Here is a 7482-nt window from a genome sequence, read left to right as displayed (position 1 = left end):
CGTGCGGGTGACACGTAAAAGCACCCACTACACTCTCTGAGTGGTTGGCGTTAGGAAGGGCATCCAGCTGTAGAAACTCTGCCAAATCAGACTGGAGCCTGGTGTTGCCATCCGGTTTCACCAGTCCTCAGTCAAATCGTCCAACCCATGCTAGCATGGAAAGCGGACGTTAAACGACGATGATGATGATGATGATGATGATGATGATATATATATATATATATATATATATATATATATAGGTGTGTATGTATGCATAAGGAACATACATGGCTGCATGGTTAGGAAGTTCAGTTCCTAACCACATGGTTTCAGGTTCAGTCTCACAATACCTTGGCCAAATATCTTCTGCTGTAGCCTTGGGCCACCCAAAGCCTTGTGGGTGGATTTGGTAGATGGAACTGAAAGAACCCTGTCGTGTATGTGTGCATGTGTTTGTGTCTCCTCGTGTTGACATCGCACGGTAGTTGCAAACGAAAGTATTGCCTTGCTTGGAAATGGGTGACGGTTGACGAGAGTAAGGGCATCCAGCCATAGAAAACCCACCCCCAACGAATTCCTCTGATCCATGTAAGCATAAGCCAAGTGCACGTTAAGACGATAACCCACTCAAAAGTCGCACCACACATCAAGGGTGGATCAGGGGTTGGTAAATGCAACCGTAATTTACTTTAAACTTAGCTTAACATTTACTCAGAAAGAGTTTTCAAAATCGATAATCAATAAATTTTTAAAAACTGGTTACCTTGACAACACAGACAAGGGCGAGAGGTGAGGTTATCTTAGAATGTTACATCAAATTGAGCATTATGAAAAAGGAATTTCTCGCAGAGTATGGTAACAAGAAGCTCCTAGACTATCTTAGAATGAAATACTAATATATTTTTTAAGTCAAAGAATTAGAATCTAATAGATACTGGTGTTGGGCGGGAGACAAGGGTGGGGGTAATTAACAGAAAACAAACTTTTCTAGCACTTTGTATCGGTTAAGGCAGTCTCAAGGACCCGAAGAATAGCGGCTATTTTCAGCATCATGGTTCTTCTATACCGTCTGGTCTAACTGGTGGGGCAGTGATATTAAAAGCATTCCAGCCATGACAATCTCACCTTCCTTTGAATTACATAAATTAAGTGCATATTTTTAAGACGATGGTGGTTGTGATTTAGAGGAGTTTGACTGCAATTTCTAGCAAGTCGAAAGTCCGTATAGCGGTTCCTGCGCTGAGTCAGCCTCGACGTGACGGTTTACCGTTATTGAATCAATAAAGAAAACAATAACACACTCCACATATACGCGTGTCAATTCATTTAGTTCTTCTGTAAAAACATTAACACTTCAGGTTTTCTCATTTTTCGGGTTCTTGTTTACTTTAAGTAAACACAAACATGTGACTGTTTTAAAGTCAACACCTTCAATACATACATATTATACATACATTATTTTAACAACACAGTACTAAAATAAAATTTAAACGAACATAAATTGCGGCGGTTTAATATATTTAACCAAATATTTCAACACAAAACATCCTCAAAGCATTTCAAACTGAAACTAAAACCTCAACACCATTGTTTAAACTCAAAAACAAACACGTTTCTAATTGAGGGGTTCTAGTTTCAGTTACGATGGATTTAGTAAACGTAAGATATTTAAAACAATAAGTAGAACTTACCCAGAGATTTTCTTTGTATCAAAACCATACAAGTTGGAAGGTTTTTTTGTTATGTTATTGTAATTAATGAGTTGTCGGGTGTTTAATTGGGTTCCAAATCTGTTGGAAACCTTTTAGATTGAATATGAAAAAAATATTACTGTTAGAAAATAAACCGAACTTGGAATGCTGTGTTAAATAAATATATATATTTCTATATTCCTGAACTAAATCAGGAGAATTCACCCAAAATTGATCAACAGCCGATGTCGGCCATTAAATAAGACCGGAAGTAAACCGCCTTACCGGAAGTGAAACTTATTATTTCCGGATGTCAACACTGAGCATGTGCTAAATAAGGTTTTCTTAAAACTGCGATATTTTTCTGTTTTAGAAACTGAATTATTTATATTCTTATTGTTAGACTAAATTTCTTGTATCATTATTGTATTATTCCTGTAACTTCTGTTAATTGAATGACAAATATATTCTTTTTATCAAAATGAAGTAACAGAAATAGTTTACGTAATAAAATCGTCTGCTATCCATTGCTTACTCTTTCACTTCTTTCACTCATTTGACTGTGGCCATGCTGGAACACCGCCTTTAGTCGAGCAAACGAACCCCAGGACTTATTGTTTGTAAGCCTAGTACTTATTCTATCGGTCTCTTTTGCCGAACCGCTAAATTACTGGGACGTAAACACAACAGCATCGGTTGTCAAGCGATGTTGGGGGGGGGGGACAAACACAGACACACAAACATACACACACACACACACACACACACACATATATATATATATATATGTATATATATACATATATACGACGGGCTTCTTTCAGTCTCCGTCTACCAAATCTACTCACAAGGCTTTATTCGGCCTGAGGCTATAGTAGAAAACACTTGGCCAATGTGTCACGCAGTGGGACTGAACCTGGAACCATGTGGTTCGTAAGCAAGCTACTTACCACTCAGCCACTCCTATGCCTTACCTTTGTAATTTCTGTCAATTATTCATGCACAGATCGAAGTCTGATAACCTGCTGTTTGAAAATACAAAAGTAGATTTCGTCTATAAAATGCATTCTGTCATTATGTCGGATAGATTCTCGCTTTCTTTATTAATTCGAAAACGTATATGTATGTATGTATGTATGTATGAACACACACACACTAATAAGACTAACAGGCACACACGTGTACGTCTATTGTACATATATTACATATATATACGTAGAGAGAGAGAGAGATGAAAGAACCCCAGAACTGCAATTTGTTTGTGTGTGTATATTTTAATGATTGCAGATCGTAATTTCAGGTATCGTAGTTTCGGGGATGGGAAAGAGGACTAGGGATCTCTCTTCACCATCACCACCACCACAATTGTTTTGTAATCTTTCGGTCTTGACTTTTTTTTTGAAAAAATTCTCAGTTTATGATTTACCAAAATACAAAACATTATATCAAATATCAAATTTTCTTCAAGAAAAGATTAGTCACGGCAGATACATTCTCTTGCACAATGCATAGAGACGCGAAAGCCAGGGTAACCCTATGAACCGGCCATAACTAGCTTTCTCTAAATACTCTATTGATCTATAAAGAGGAGTGTGCTCCTCTTGCAGATTTATGATTTACTGACGATATATATCATCATCATCATCATCATCATCTTTTAACGTCCGCTTTCCATGCTAGCATGGGTTGGACGATTTGACTGAGGACTGGTGGAATCGGATGGCAACACCAGGCTCTAATCTGATTTGGCAGAGTTTCTACAGCTGGATGCCCTTCCTAACGCCAACCACTTAGAGAGTGTAGTGGGTGCTTTTACATGCCACCAGCACGAGGGCCAGTCAGGCAGTACTGGCAACAGCCATGCTCAAAATGGTGTATTTTACGTGTCCCCTGCACAGGAGTTTGATGTGCAAAGTGGGGAAAATGATCTATCTCGCTCAACTAAAGGTTCTTTCAATATATTGGCAGCTCTACATGGAGCCATATTTGTTCAAAGCAGCCAGTCTTCCTTAACATAGGGGTTTCCTTGGTCTCTGCTGTCCCACATGCAAAGAAAGCATGGGTATTTGGTATAACCAGATTGCTGCCCCATGAGAATATTCACCCTCTTTAACTCCACGCAGATGACCCATTTATGGTCCTGATACAGCATCTTCTCTAAAACCAATTCAATTTCTTCATATTCTTCCTTCAGAGTTATTGAATGGTCGAGTGGTGCAGAGCCATACATGTTTCCGTTGTGCAACAACAAACATTGTAAACTACACTTAAAGCTGTCAATGAAAAGACGCCATTCCTCTGGTTTGTATTTCTCAATGTCAAGTTTATTAAGAAGCCCACTGACATCTCTGCAGTAAACCAGCTCTTTCTCTTTTCTGAATAAAGAAAGGAACTCTTCATGCCGACTCCAACGAAATGTTATTCGGACACCATTCTCTAGAAGATTCTTCTCTTTCAGTCAAGAAGCCAACAGTTCTGCAGAATTTTTTGGGAGGTTCAAGTCACAAACTAGATCATTCAAATCTATCTGAGAGAATAACTGAAGTAAAGTCTCAACTGAAAAGTCTTGATCTCTCGTGTCTTCTTCACGTGATGAATCCTCTTTGGTTGAGGGTAAAGTTATCTGAGGCAAGACATTGAAGACAAGAACAGGAAGCTCTTCACTGTGTGGAACCAGTCTAATGGCAGAGGTAAGATTAGGATAGACAAGTGTTTGTCGAGTTTTCCGGTTAATACCCTTCAAATTTCATCATCATCATCATCATCGTTTAACGTCCGCTTTCCATGCTAGCATGGGTTGGACGATTTGACTGAGGACTGGTGAAACCGGATGGCAACACCAGGCTCCAGTCTGAGGTCACAAAACTAGCAGTCGTCCACGTGATTATAGGGCTCTCGTCATACCATCAGTATAGCAAACTTCGTACTTTTCCTTGTCCCTTTAGTCCATATATGTTGACAGGAGTACCACCTCTGCCATTTTAAAAGTTTCTGTAGAATGCAGCCTGGCTTTTTCTTCCGAACAGAATCTCACCTCGACCATAGCGAACCTCTTTCCTCTTATGAGGAACACCACGTCTTTCCACACTGGATGCAAACACATTTCCACTGCCTCCCTACTCGCTGTGTCCAATCTTTTCGATTTCAGTACAACAGTCTTATAAATGACTGTGCATTTTGGGGCTTTTTCCATTATTTCGCTGGGAGGGGATATTGTGAGGTTAGTTTTGGCATGATTTTTACAGCTGGATGCCCTTACAAATGCCAACCACATTAGAGTGTGGGCTGGATGCTTTTAACGTGGCACCAATACTGGCAGGGTCACCAAGTAACTCACAAGACAAGGAATTATGAGAGGGGCAGGGGCATTTGAGGGGAGGAACTTGTGTCAGAGGATGAAAGGTTAGAGTGTGACAAAGAGACAGAGAGACAGAAGCAGGTGTCTTGCCACAACAGAGGGGGCATTAGAGGGGGTGATCTAGTATCAGATGATGAAAGGTTAGAATATAACAGGGAAATAGGGAGGCAGAAATAGGTGCCTTGCAATAAAGGAGGTACATGGTGACCCAATGAGACAGAGAGAAAGATTGCCCCGGGGCAATAGTACAATAGTACACATGCACACAGGATAATCTGCTTGGATCTCTCATACAGTAATAGTTGTACATTTAACTGTACACTCAAGATGTGTGTGTGTGTGTGTGTGTGTGTGTGTGTGTGTTCAAACATCAGATGGTTTTTATTGTTTGTGTAACTTATTCCATTTTAAGAATATTTGTTTACATTGCATATCCTACTGATAAATAAAACCAGAAAGGTCATCTTTTTTGGGGGGAGCTTTGTATTTTGCTGTTTTGTTTTTTGAAATCTCCTGCTCTGATCTCTTGACTTTTTCTCTCATTTAAGATCATATAGATTTCTTTTTATTTAAATTCATATTTATTTCTTTTTATTTAAGATAATTCTTTTTTTTTTTGTGTTTTGTGTTTTGTGTGTTTGTTCCAGACTGCAGTCTGCCAGTTTTACTCGGCTGTTACAGGATTCTCACATCCAGAGCTATAAATAATAAATAAAAGGATAAATAAACGGTAATGGAGAATATTTCTAGAGAGTTTGGCTGCTATCATAAGAGCCATGGTAACTGCTGAAGGTTTTGAGATGTTTGATATTTATAAGCAAGCGGCACCGTTCTTAATGATAATATGGTTTGATGAAATAAATAGATAGAAGAAAAAATATCGTTTAGAAACAAGTTTTGTTTTTGTTCTTTTATTTTTAACAATATTTATGAGGCTTTTTTATGCTGCTCCTTCTCAAATTGGAGAGAACAACATATATTTGTGATAAAATTATAACTCATCATATCACCCTTATCACTCATATGTCATATCACTCATACATCATATCGCTCATGCCATATTCCACTTTGGTCTGTCATGAGTGCCAGGAATCATAAGGCTAGAGTTTAACCCAGCTTCCATAGAAGTTCTGATATTTTATTCCTGCCCAGGAATAGGATGCCAGTTCCTTGCAGTGTTAACTTCCCTGCCTTTGTTGGAACCCATTTATAGCTGAGCAGACTGGAGCAACATAACGTGAAGTGTTTTTCTCAAGAACACAATGCACTTCCTAGCTTAGGAATTGAAACCATGATCTTATGATTATGATTGCAACCCCCTAACCCCTTGATCACATACCTTCACTATATCATAGAAGGGAGGAAAAAACCCCCGTAGAATTACGATATCATAACATATATTGTATGCTATTAACTGTCCTGACTGGGTTTAGTTAGGCACAGGCATGGCTGTGTAATTAAGCAGCTTTGTTCCTAACATGTGATCTTGAGTTCAATCTATGTATGTATATGTTTGTGTGTTTGTGTTTGTCCCCCCAACATCGCTTGACAACCGATGCTGGTGTGTTTATGCCCCCGTAACTTAGCGGTTCGACAAAAGAGACCGATAGAATAAGTACTAGGCTTACAAAGAATAAGTCCTGGGGTTGATTTGTTTGACTAAATGCAGTGCTCCAGCATGGCTGCAGTCAAATGACTGAAACGAATAAAAGAATATCAAACAATTTAGTAAAATAACTTCGTTATCATTAAGCTAGCGTTAGAAACATAAATTGTGAAATAAGGTTTGGTGGAAGATTTTAATTCAGAACTTATGAAAACGAGACATTTGTACTTCAGAACCAGTTTCAGCCGGTTTGGTAACGAAAGGGTCAATAGAAATAACATGTTAAGACAATATGATTGATAAACAATATTCATAGGTTTACATGAATGATGCAGTCATTTTCCTTCTTCAAAAATATATTTGTTGACTCTCTACTTCTAAACTCATGCAATTTGTCTATTTTGGAGAATATTTCTGCTGATACCATTTCCTTCAATTTCTTTGAGAATAAGAACCCTATATCTGTCTCTTGTAATTAACCATTCTTTCTCCTTCCTATCCGTTTTCATTTTACAGTCTTTTACTTATTCATCTTGCTTTTTCTTCTTTTTTTTTTCTCATTCCTTTCTTTCTTCTTCTATTTCATTGTCTCTTCTTTCTGTCATTCTTTTTTCTTTCTACTTCAACACTTCCAGCTTTCCTTCTGTTGTTATCGTTTTTCAACCCTCCTCCTCTTCCTCTTCCTCCTCCTCTTCCTCTTCCTCTTCCTCCTCCTCTTCCTCTTCCTCTTCCTCCTCCTCTTCCTCTTCCTCTTCCTCCTCTTCCTCTTCCTCCTCTTCCTCTTCCTCAGCTTCCTCCTCTTCCTCTTCCTCAGCTTCCTCCTCCTCCTCTTCCTCCTCCTCCTC

The 7482-nt window shown here is 38.7% G+C and overlaps 1 protein-coding gene across 1 annotated transcript in view; it reads right to left on the bottom strand.

The window, feature by feature from the left end:
* Positions 1–1949, bottom strand: part of LOC106867319 (glucose-induced degradation protein 8-A homolog) — a 70099-nt gene extending 68150 nt beyond the window's left edge. Inside the window, exon 1 of the mRNA XM_014912159.2 lies at positions 1674–1949. The gene's annotated coding sequence lies outside the window, so the exon portion shown is untranslated. The remainder of the gene's footprint in view (positions 1–1673) is intronic.
* Between the last annotated feature and the right edge of the window lie 5533 nt (positions 1950–7482).

The sequence above is a fragment of the Octopus bimaculoides genome, chromosome 3, assembly GCF_001194135.2.
Source record: "Octopus bimaculoides isolate UCB-OBI-ISO-001 chromosome 3, ASM119413v2, whole genome shotgun sequence".
In the NCBI taxonomy this organism is placed as follows: domain Eukaryota; kingdom Metazoa; phylum Mollusca; class Cephalopoda; order Octopoda; family Octopodidae; genus Octopus; species Octopus bimaculoides.
The sequence above is the reverse complement of the archived record's forward strand: the minus strand, read 5'-3'. Positions and strand labels throughout refer to the sequence as shown.